General features: G+C 37.2%; 1 pseudogene; it reads right to left on the reverse strand.

The window, feature by feature from the left end:
• Nucleotides 1–11,428: 11,428 nt before the first annotated feature.
• Nucleotides 11,429–12,497, reverse strand: LOC145688714 (large subunit ribosomal RNA; annotated as a pseudogene).
• Nucleotides 12,498–12,699: the final 202 nt, after the last annotated feature.

Raw genomic sequence — 12,699 nt, forward strand, 5'->3', positions numbered from 1 at the left:
AACCATCCCCGACGAAGTGGAAATGAAAAATGTATCGAAATTTAAGTATGCTCCTGTAACATCTGTCTCAGTGGAAAGATCGTTTTCGGCAGCAAAGATGATCCTTACAGACAAAAGAGAGAGATTGACAGTCGAAAACTTTGAGAAACTGTTGGTAATTTACTGTTTCCAAAATTACGAATGAGCAAGTTGTGTACTGAATGAATCACCTGATTCACTGAAAACAAAAGATGTTAATAAAAAGGGGTATGTAATAATTTATACTATTATTTTTAGAGCCTATTTTTAATTTTTAGCGCCTATTTTCCTATTTTTAGTACCTATTTTAGGCGCCTAAAATTAAACTTTTTGGTGCCTAAAATTCCGAAGTCTAGTAATAAGCTACTAGAAGTGTTTAGCAGACTAGGTTTTCCGGAGACCTTGTCTACAGACAATGCTTCTGTTTTCGTATCGGAGAATTTCAAATTATTTTTGTTTAGTCTAGGTATTAAACATATTAGAATAAGTCCTTACCATGCGGAAGCTAATATCGCGGAGAGATTTATCAAGACTCTAAAATATTCTTTGAGAGCTTATTGTTCTAATAACCAAAACATATGGTCGAAATATATTCCGGAGATAGTTTTCTCTGAATCTCTGAGAGCATTCTGGTCTGAAAGCCGTACCGGCGGAACTTTTTTAGAACGTCCGATTAACACCCTTTTAGAAAATAGCTGGCAGCTTAATAGTCCAGAATTGTTTAAATTTGATAAATCAAAAACTTGGGAAAATGCTCTCAAAAATATGGAAACGGCATGGATTAAAAGAAGGAATGTACTCTCTAAATTAAGAGGCCCAGTGGTGGTTCAAGTTGGTGATGAAGTTCTCATAAGATCACATGGTAAGTCATCGTTGACAGAGAAGATTACAAAGTCTTTGAGTGATAAATGGGATGGACCATTTATTATTCGAAGATTTTTAACTCCAAATACTGTTTGTGTCGAATCTGAATAATGATCAGAATTCTTTTAAAATAATTCATGTGACCGATCTAAAGAAATTCTTTCCGAGGCGTCAGAATAATTGAACCTAAGTTCGATCAAAGTTTGAATCCATTCATAAAGAAATATTTGAATATGTAAGGTTGTTAATTGAGAAATTGAGTTGTAACTGATCTGTTATTATTAGTGAATTGAAAAACAAAATTTTTATATTTTTAAAGATTATAATTTGTAAGTTTATTTTAGAAATTGATTATTGTAAATAATAATTTGATTGAATTTTAGACCATGGTCTTATGTATTCAAAGAATGTATGAAAGGTAATGGATGAAACAAATTTTTAATGAAATTTTTAGGCTAGCCTATAATAGAACTAAGTGATTGCAATGTTATGAATGTATTGTAATGTTATGAAAATTTCAACAAATTTTAATGTGTTTTCCTTTTTATTATTTTTTGTGAGTTTTGCAGTATGGAGGATTATTTGCCCGAAAAATTCCAAAGAATTTTTCTCCTTCGGCCAGGGAGGTTTGTGGCGTCTTGGTAGCCACAAGAGGTGAAATTAATTGTGGACGAAGTTTGGAGATGAAATGTTTGTATCCATGCAGATTTCCTGGAAACCCTGCCGACGCCCATGAACGGGGGTGAAGTGTAAAAACAAAGAGAGGAAGAAATAGTTCTTTGTTTGTTGAGAGAGACTTTAAATAATGATGTTAATTTTCTTCTTCTAAGTCATTGTGTATTTTTTTCTTTTAAAAAAAGAAAATAGGAGAATTGAAATAATGAATATTTAAATGTTTAAAAAGAATAAAATTGAATGCTATTTGTAATTTGTTAAGAGCATAAGGCAAAGAGAAAGAAAGAACGATTGTATGTATGACGTCAGCACTCAATGGAGTATCCGTGCGCTTCTGTCTTGTGACTGGAGGTCGTTTCGTGTAACTTCAGTTGCAAGCCAGAATGGGAAAGAGATAGTTGGTGTGTCAAACGGAACCTGTGATTGATTCAACCGTGAACGTTCGTTGTCACTTTCTGGACTTAGGTTGCTGCCGAGTCGAGCTGAGAAGCGTTGATTTGATAGAGGAGGAATTCAAGGGCGATATCGGAGTTGTTATTATCGTAATCTGTGTGAGCTGTATAAAAGGACGAAACTTTCTTTGCTGCTGAGGTGTTGTTAGTCTTCGTTCATGGAAGATTGTCAGTTCGAAGTACCCTTTAGTTGAATGTTACATTTGAAGCCAGAGAAAGGGAAACCATTGGGAGCTGATTACGGTAAGTGTAAAGTAGTAAAACCCGTAGAATATCCCTTTGTCCTTGTCCAATTCATGTTTCGTGTGGTCGTCTGATTGAATTCTCAGTTTGACATAATTTGCAGTCCGATTTGTTCAGCAGTTTTTCTCCTTTGCATTGATATTGAATGGCTATTTAACGTCCATATTTTGTGCATCGAAATTGAATTACTATTTAACGTCCCAATTTTGTGTATTGATATTGAATGGCTATTTAACGTCCCTATTTTGTGCATCGAAATTGAATTACTATTTAACGTCCCAATTTTGTGCATTGATATTGATTGTCTATTTAACGTCCCAATTTTGTGCATTGATATTGAATGGTTAGGATTTTGATTTCTTTATTCGTTGAATTGAATAATTTACTTAAAAATAGTATTTTAATCATAATAGTTAAAGATTAAAGAATCAATTTTGATATTTTTGAACCTTCTCTGACGTTGAATTTACTAAACGTGATTAAAATAAAAAAAAATATTTCTTACCTAATTTACTGAGTAATTTTGCATAGAATCGTAATTCTAAACTCAACTTGGGTAACCATTGATTGCTGACTTTTGGTTGCTTTTGGTTAAATAGGTTGATAAATTAAAATAAAATTGTGAAAGGGTAATTTGCAATTACTTGATTATTGTGTTTAGAGTTGTTGAACTTAATTAATCAGAAGTGTTGGAATGAGAAAATATTTATCATATTGTTTTTTTTAAGAAATTTCAAGTTGCTTGTTGAATCTAGGATTTATATTCGTTAATTGAACTCAAAATTATTATTGTTGGATTTCTATTTAAAGTTAATGAAAATAAATTTATACAATTGTTTATGCGAGTTTACATTTCTATTTTTCAACCATAAAGACTGTTTTTATGCTTGAATTATTAAGTATTACTGCAATAGTTCTGTTACGTTATCAGTTGAATTGATATCAATTGAGATTAAGGTAGGAAGTATAATTGCTATTTCTTTGGTACGTTTGACCTCTCAGAAAGCCGCCCGCTGTGTTGGATCTGAAATACTTCAGTTTAAATTGTCCCATTGTAGATTGGTAAACAGTCGTAATATTGCGGATTCCAAATAGGTGTGGTAGCGTTGCTACAAGGGGTGGGGGCCAAAATTTAGCCTGATGTCTTATAATTATATCAGGCTCTATATTCCTATTCTTCTTTATTATTATTTTTCTTTGAAATGAAAATTTTTATTATTTACAACAACACACATACTACAAAACAAAATACACAAAAGCATATCACAACAATTATTCTTATATTTAGTCAATTTTTAATTTCAAGATACAGGAATTGAAATACATTATAAAATGTTAGTTACAAGTTTAAAATTAAAAAAAATACATTATTGGTTTTGGTTTAATCACTTGTTCGACTATTCTTGTTTCCACTTGGTGAGTAAATTTTTACAGGTTTCTCTTCTGTATCTAAGTATACTTCTAATTATTAATGGTTATCACCTATCCATCTTACATTTAGCTTAACTTTGCCGTGGGTCCTTCAACTACCATTATGTTAACTTTAGCACACTCACTCTACAGTATTCCTGATATACCAAGGTGCTAGATAATTTTTAACACATTATCCACTTCCATGCACAACACAAACACTAACAATAGACACACACATAAACAGTAACACATTAAAATTTTAACATTTTTTAAAAAAAAAACTGAATTGTTTATTGTTAGCAATATTGCAATTAGTATGTTGTTTTAAACGTATTGGACTGGGCGTCAGATTCTTTCATAGTTAGTATTATTTAGTTCAGTTCATTGTCTTCTAGCCAGATCTATTGTTATTTGTACTTTATTAATTTCGAGAATTTGGGAACATAATCTATTAAAAAGGGATCGTTGGTTGTTGTTGCAAATTAATTCCAACGTACCAAATTGATTTTTAACCTGATATAGTTCGCCTCTGATTCTTTGCTCCACTTACGGTAACACTATATTATTGCACTCAAATACCAAATGATCGGGAGTTTGTGTTTGACCACAAACAAAATCACTATTTTCCAGTAGGCCTATTTTGTAAAACGTCGATCGAGATGGTCCGTGTCCAGTAAGGAATTGAATTACATGTCTATTATTTTATAATGTCCTAGATCTAATCATTGTTTATATTTGGGATTAGTTCGTGCACTCTGGCAGATTTATTACATGTATCCCAATGTTCTTGCCATTTAGACAAAATATGTTTTTCAATGTCATCCATTAATATCAGTCTCCTTTGAAAAATGTTCTATTTTTTTCAAGATTTCCTTTTTGGATCCAGTATTTTCCCACAGTTCTCAATATAGACAGTTGAAGTGGCTCGATACCTAATATAGTTTGCAATGCCTCTACCGACGTTGTTGCCATGGCACCTGAAATTCTAAGTAAGATTGTTCTTTGGGCGCTGTCTATTTTTCTATGGATAATGACATTTTCTTTAATTCTATGTTCCCATGCAGTAGAGTCATACGATGCTATTGCCTGGAATATAGCTTTATAGTACAGTTGGCGGCATTTAGACGAGTGTGTGTATTCTTTTGCCATAACAGAAAATTTTATTGGCAATACTAATTATCTTCTCCTTTTGTTTCGTTACGTGATTTTCGAAGTTTAAGCGTTTATGAAGCCACACACCTAAATATTTAAAGTTTTCAACTCTACTTATTGGGTTGTTTGCAATTTTGATACTTGGATAACTATTCAGTTTACCTTTTACTAGCATACATTTTGTCTCGTTAGTTGAAATTTCCAATTTTGCCTGTCTGGTGCATTCCTGGAGCGCTTCCATTTTTTATTTGCCTTTCCCTCTGGCGTTATTCTGGTATCCGCATTTATTACTACCGCCAAGTCATCGGCGTAAGCTACAATTCCAGTCGTTTCCTCTGGGCTAATCCCGGTTGGGGTGTGATATCCCACAAGAATGGTCCTAGAACTGAACCTTGTGGGCATCCCTTGGTTACGTTCCTACTAATTTCAAAGGAGCATCCATTATATACAATTCGTCGATCTGTAGAATAATTCCTAATGATGTTAAGCATTTTACCGAGTATTCCTAATCTTTCGAACTCTGCAAATATTATAGACCACCAAAGGTTATCAAAGGCACCACTTACATCTATAAATATAATTATCGTATATTTTCCTCTGGTGTAATTTCCTAAATCTACATGACGCAATAGCGAATTGATGGCATCTGTTGTGCCTTTGTTTTTGCTAAAACCAAATTAAAGTGTGCAATTATTTATACCTATTATCTTGACACTTTTACCATTAGCGATGGTGTTTCAAGTAGTTTTCCTATAATATTCAGCAAGCATATTGGCTTGTAAGACTTCGGCAAATTAGAATTGTCTGCTATGTTTTATTGAAGAATAACAAGTTCTGCAATTTTCAATATTTTTTGGGAAGATTCCAACATCTAACCATTTATTATAAAGCTTAGTTAAATAGGTTATCCAAAATTGAGATTCATATTTAAAAATTTCTACCATTATGCTATCTGGTCCTTGAGCTTTATTGTTTCTAAGATCTTTCACAATATTTCCTACTTCGTCATTAGTCGTAAAAACCTCTACATTGCCATCGATGCAATTATTCTTATCGTAGTGTTGCCTTAGTAACTTATTCTCTTCAGTATCGCTTATGGGATCATCATCAGGAAGAACCTTATATATTGAAACGTGTCTTTTATATCCTTCGTAAATTTTCCATATGTTTTTTCATATATGTAAGCATAAGAGACTGTTTAATTTTGTCCATAACTATTGTATATGGCATTCTGCTGTTAAATGTGCCCCATGAAATCTTCTTAACATTATAACTGAATATGCTCTTATCATTTGTACAATCATCTTGTGTCTGTTGATTTATCGTAAAGTTGGTTATCTGATGATTGCTTGTTGTTTTGCTATCCAGCACCTGCCAGTTAGAAATTACATTAATGAAATTAGCTGACACTAATGTGATATCAATATTGGATTCATGTCCACTCCTATTTCTATATGTCGGGGGATTCCCAGCCACATTGACTGCAAAATACGTTTATTGCATCCCTCAGGTTCGGTGCATAATCGTGGCAGATAGGTCAAAATTTCATGGGACTTCATATACATTATAGCAACAGCAACCTATATGACAAGGAACGGCAGAAATCCGATAAAACGCGGTTTTGGCGTGTGCCACCTCGCTAGTGAAACAAGAATTTATTTCTGTGAACACGAATTTTTCTCAACGAGACTAAATAAATAAATAATTTAATAAACATTAAATACTTCTAAGGGAAGAACACAGTAAATGAATGAAGAGGTAGGTAAAAATTCCTAATTGAAATACAGGGCTGTGAAGTTCAAAATAAAAAAAAAAAAACATTATCATACTTAAAAATATGTGGTAAAAATTAAAAAAAAACGTTGTGATAAGACCTTTTTTGTACTCTCAAGAGAAGATACACACATCGTCTGGAAATTTGAGTCGATAGAAAGCACACTACTGTGAGCTAAAACAACCACATTTAATAAGAAATCACCACATAAGTGTAAGCTAATGAAGTTCAACAAAAGAAAGCATACGGTAATTGGAGGGCGCAGTTACCGTCATGTAAACAAGTCCGTTTACGCTTAAGTTTAACGGGAGCGAGAAGGTAAACAATGTCTGTGATGGATGGCTTAGTTGCCGTCATATAGAGAAACCCCTGTCTATCGTGAGACCCATGTTCCACTTGCTAACACTTTTACATATGTGAAATGAAATAAAGATCGGCAAGTGTGAGAGAGTGCGAAAACGTAAAGTCGGCAATTATGAGCAAATGAAAAAAATCAGTAATTATGAGCATATGGAATATTGCAAATGGAAGAATTAAATTTAAAAAAAAAACAAAAATGTGATAAGACACTTGTTGTTGTACTCTCAAGAGAAGATATATATCATCTGGAGAGTACGCAACTGTGAGCGAAAACAGCCAAATTAAGAAAAAGAAATCACCACATAACTGTAAACTAATGAAATTAAAGAAAAGAAAGCATACGGTAAATTGTGGCGGTGATGGAGGGCGCAGTTATCGTGATGTAAACAAGTCCGTCCACGCTTAAGTTTAACGGGGGCGAGAAGGTAAACCATGCCGGTGATGGATGACTTTGTTGCCGTGAAATAAAGGAGCCCCTGCTTATAAAGAGACAAATGTACTATTTCTGGGCACGGAACATTATATGGAGGGCAAAGTGCACAGCGTGAATGCCAGGTGTACTTGTCGGTGATAGTAAGGCTACTGTGGTATCAGGTGTCACGGAGGCAGTACGAACTGGGGTACAGAACTGACGGACGAGGTCGGCCCTGTGTAAAGTTGGTTCCTTTTATCACTTTCCCTGGCAATGCGCATACAGTAAAACATCCGTGTCCTGGCAGACAATTTTGTTTTTTCTGTCTGTACACGTATTTATTGTATTATTCCAAGATTCATAAAAATAAATGAATATGATTCATACATTTTGGTGAGGAACATCATCACATATTATCAGCAATCCCTCTCCTCTATTCTACATAATGCTCCCCCCTCCCCTCCCCTTCCCACTCAGTATATTGTCTTACGAGGGATCCTATCCAAGTGCAACTGACTTCGAGTAGAGACTATGAGCGTTGGATACCTTGTCCCGAAAGAATATAACACGAAAAGGGACATATCCTCGATCGCAACCGTTGCGGAGATATAAGCGTGAAAATTAGAAATTGAGCTCCATACTATACAGTACAAAGTCAGATTCAGGGTCAGATTTTTCGGAAACGGTCGGGTAAGGAAACTCAGCGAATACATACCAAATTTGTGTTGGGAGCCCAGCACCTTTTGAATGAAAAATTGGTCCCCGGGGCACTCGCAGGGTCTCAGGCAGGGTCCAACTCAAGATTTGAAAATGGAACCTGGGGTCAAGTAGCATACTATATGAAAGCTATTGTTAAATAAATGAAGATACAACAAATATCAGCTCTCTACGATAACCCTGTGCAAACGGGCAACTGGTCAAAATGTATATACAACCTACATCAGAAAATCTATGGCCAAGTTTCTAAATCTTTTAAGTTGCTACTATAACAAAACAGAAAAACACGTATAAATGTGCAAGTTATTGAAGTAAAGCAAATTGCTGCAGTCTCTCACGGAGTCGCACAACGGACCTTATTCAAGTATAAGTGTGACTTCGAATTGACCATAGAACAACCATGACAATTGGATTTCGTGTCCTAGAAGAGAAAGGATACATTGTCAATCACAACCGTCTCGGACGATGAGAAGGTCAAAAGGCAATGGTATATGTTTCGCGCATCGGGACCTCAGATTCACAGATTGCACCGTGAAATTTCTGTCGGAGGATTTGCTGAACGACAAACATGATGGTAATGACGAAGACGAGTGACCTTGAAACTCAGAGGCAACTTGGAGAGGAGTGGGGTTGGAGAAAACAGGAATAATAGTGCAGAAATAAAATACATCGGGGGATGCTTTTGAGAGAGAGATTCTGGTGCTGGGCTCCCCACACTAATTTGATATGTATTCGCTGAGTTTCCGAAAAATCAGACCCGGAATCTGACTTCGTAATGTATAGTATGGGGATCAATTTCTAACTTTTTACGCTTATATCTTAGCAACGGTTGCGATCGAGAATGTAGCCCTTTTCGTGTTATGTTCTTCTGGGACAAGCTATCCAACGGCCATTGTCTAGACTCGAAGTCAGAGATACACTTGGATAGGTTCCCTCGTTAGTGTGATACGCACGAAAACACGGAATTTTGCACAAAGCTACACAGCAAGTAGAACACATAACGCTAGTTCTTTGCGAACACCATATTTTGCACAGACACGACACTCTCGCATTGCAGTTTGTTTTTCTTCTTGCTTGATGGGACGTGGATCATTTTGCGAACTTCCAGACCTCCCTGCAGACGATTCGATGGGACCTTAGCTGGTGGTCTTCTTATCCTCTCTGGTACGAGGTCGGTTGAAGTAGATGCCGTGTCTGATTCCTCACACATGTCCTGCTCAGCTTTCATTTCTTCAATCTGGCCTGTCATTTCCTCCACTAAATCCTGAATAAAGTGCTTTAGTTGATACCTTCTTTTCTTGTATTTCGCAGACGTTGTGGATTTCTTGAATAGAATGAAGCTATTTAGTATTGTCATCTGAAAAATTACAAATACAAATTTTTTGGTCCACTTGATTGTCTTCCGCGAATATGGATAATATTTTAGAAGCTGATCATCCTTATCTACACATTTCATGTATTTGTTGTAGTCTCGCACTATTTCTGGTTTTACGGTTTTCTGTCCTTTCTGTCGTGATTTCTCTATTTCAACCATGTTTGCTGTATGCATAGAAGAAATCAGTTTAACTTCCCGCTTATCTTTCCACACATGAATAAGAACTTGCCCTCTTTGCATATACGTCGACTCCCCCATTTTAGCTTCTTTGCCTCCAGTTGTAGTTCTTTCGCAGCTCCTCTGTTCATCCTAAATATACCACATACGTATGTATCTTTCTGCAGAAGTACCACACTCAGATCTACGCTGTTGTAGAAATTGTCGTAATTGGATGGTAACTTTTGTCTAACAACTGCGATCCTAAGAGATCAAGTAAAAGTTATTTTATGGGTCTTGATTTTCCTGTATACACCTCTAGATTGCAAATGTACCCTGTAGCAGATTCACATAACATGTATGCTTTTATTCCGTACTTAGAAGGTTTGTCCGGCATGCACACCTTGAAGATTAGGCGACCCTTCCATGCGATCATACCCTCATCAGTAGAAATTTCCTTTGTGAGAATATATGCAGTCCTAAATTTATCCACCAGATGGTCTAGAATATATCGAACTTTGTATAATCTGTCTTCACAATCATTTGGTTTAGCATTGTTGTCGGCAAAATGTAAAAATTTTTATATTTGCTTGAAACGACGTAATGACATTTGTTGACCATACCAGGGAGTATAAAAGCATACTCTGGTTCACCAATAGTCTTCAATTTCCGGTCGTTCATATTCCAGTCATAAAAAACTATTTTCAAATACTTCCACATTTCCCTAGCTGTTACATCTTTATAGTTACGGTCCCGAGACTGGGGAGACAGATCATGAGTATCCAGATACTTTGAGCATACCGATTTTTTCCATGGTAATGTAGTTTACCATACTATCATCGAAGAACTACTTCATACACGACAAAGAACTACTTTTGTTTTTCACGTCCATTTTGATCCCGGAATCCCCACTGAAATAAACAATATGTCGTACGCTATCAACTCTTTGTCATGAAGATGAAGTACTTGGCATTTGTAAGCGCAAACTACTTTCGAAATCACTGTCAGTCATATTTTCATCATTTTCACACACAATTTCCTCCTCCTATGCATCATCATTCCTACTGTCTTCCAGTTCTGGTATCATCGATTCGTCGCCACTGTCATCATCTACACAGAGTTCATTTATTACTTCTGAAAGTTTATCAACTGGAATCACATCTTTCTTGCGTCGAGCAGCCATTGCAAATCAACTGACTACATTACTTCAACATTGAATCAGTCTGTCTACACACACACACACACACAAAGCAAGACACTTGACGCTTACACATAAATAACCACATTTACGAAGTGTATTATGTACGTACAACCGACGTCTGCTTTTTTGCAATGTTGCCAGACCCAATTAAATCTAACACAATCTCAAAGCGGCTAAACACGCCGACTCCAGGGAAAGGTTGGAATGTCGCCGGCGTGTTAACGCGCCGACGCCAGGGAAAGTGTAAAAGAACACTCCCAAACTTCCAGCGAGGTTTTTCCATTTCCTGTAAGACCGTTTACCCGCAAAACACGCGCGGGTCAGACACGTGCGCGTAAGAGTAACGAGCAAACGAATGGCACTAAAAGGCGGCCGGACAGGGGGACATGGTCCCCCATACTAACCCTCTTATATATAAAGAAAAAGTCACGTTAAGGTGGGCAAGTGTGAGCAAGTGCGAAAAAAGTAAAGTAAAAGTTGGTAATTAGTAGCAAAAGTCGGTAATTATAAACGAGTGCGAAAAAAGTAAGAGTTGGCAATTATGAGCGAGAAAAATAAAAAATACACCACCTGAGGTGGCGTAGATACCCCGGAGGTCTCGTATAACTGACAAGACGAATCAGTCAAGCAAGGACTAAGTCTCAACAGATCGCAGCGTGGCAACTGCTCTACCGTTCAGAATACCCCGCCAGGTATCTAAGTCGTTTACGGAGGATTCCACGTCCCAATCTTGAGCATCTCCTTGGCGTAACTCACGACAGAGATTCTGAGGATCAAAATCTTCCTTACAATACATCTGCCGCAAACCATGGGTCATGTAAAGTAGGACGAGGCTACCCCTACGCTTCCGCGTAGTAAATACACTTTCAAATGAGGGACGCCAGATACCGTTGCTTTGCCTAGATCGGATTCTACCTTAGAGGCATACAGGTATAATCCAGCGGATGGTAGCGTCACACCACCGGCCGCTCGACCGACTGTATGAACCAATTGTCCGAACCTGCGGTTCCTCTCGTACTGAGCAGGATTACTATGGCAACCATCGCGCATCAGTAGGGTAAAACTAACCTGTCTCAGAACGGTCTAAACCCAGCTCACGTTCCCCATTAGTGGGCGAACAATCCAACGCTTGGCGAATTTTGCTTCGCAATGATAGAGCCGACATCGAAGGATCAAAAAGCGACGTGGCTATGAACGCTTCGCCGCCACAAGCCAGTTATCCCTGTGGTAACTTTTCTGACACCTCTTGCTGGAAATTCTCCAAGCCAAAATGATCGATTGACCGTGCTTTCACAGTCCCTATGCTTACTGAACACCGAGATCAAGCCAGCTTTTGCCCTTTTGCTCTACGCAAGGTTTTTGTCCTCCCTGAGCTGGCCTTAAGACACCTGATTTAATCTTTGACAGATGTACCGCGTCAGTCAAACTCCCCCCCTGATAGTGTCCTCGGATCGGATCGTCCGAGAAGACTAACTTGCCAGACTTGGTTCAAGAATACCGTACGCCGAACACGAAGAGCGACGCACGCGCTCCGCCTCACCGAGTAAGTAAGGAAACGATGAAAGTAGTGGTATTTCACCGGGGACCCAGTAGAAAGTCTTCCACTTATGCTACACCTCTCATGTCTCCTTACAGTATCAGACTAGAGTCAAGCTCAACAGGGTCTTCTTTCCCCGCTTATTTTTCCAAGCCCGTTCCCTTGGCTGTGGTTTCGCTAGATAGTAGATAGGGACAGTGGGAATCTCGTTAATCCATTCATGCGCGTGACTAATTAGGTGACGAGGCATTTGGCTAATAATGCCGTTTATTAATATAATTAATATTGAGGGATTACTCTTACAGAGTATACAATTATATCCAAAACAGTTATTCCCTACAGTATATGTC

The sequence above is a fragment of the Thermobia domestica genome, chromosome 6 (assembly GCF_964235325.1).
Source record: "Thermobia domestica chromosome 6, izTheDome1.hap1.1, whole genome shotgun sequence".
In the NCBI taxonomy this organism is placed as follows: domain Eukaryota; kingdom Metazoa; phylum Arthropoda; class Insecta; order Zygentoma; family Lepismatidae; genus Thermobia; species Thermobia domestica.